Here is a 363-nt window from a genome sequence, read left to right on the forward strand (position 1 = left end):
GTCGAGTACACACTCGCGTCCGCCACCAGCCGACCGACCTCGAGTACACGGACGTATCCGCAACCCCAAAAAAGAATACAGACAGACCTCGGGCTGGAAAAGCTGGACTTAGAAATATTTTCGAAAAGCCGGACTTGGAAAAAATTTCGAGATTTCTCGACTTAAATTTTTTTTCGAAAAGCTGAAACTAGTATGCGGACATTGAATAGACGGACGTGGAGTACACGGGCGGATGTCGAGTGTACACTCGCGTCCGCGACCGGCGGACACATCTCGAGTACGCGGACGTCGAGTAGACGGATGTCGAGTACACACTCGCGTCCGCGTCCCATCAACGTATCCCCGACCCGCCGACGGACGTCG

Source organism: Anneissia japonica, unplaced genomic scaffold (assembly GCF_011630105.1).
Source record: "Anneissia japonica isolate Jap-2015-1 unplaced genomic scaffold, ASM1163010v1 scaffold34766_len9572_cov124, whole genome shotgun sequence".
Classification (NCBI taxonomy): Eukaryota; Metazoa; Echinodermata; class Crinoidea; order Comatulida; family Comatulidae; genus Anneissia; species Anneissia japonica.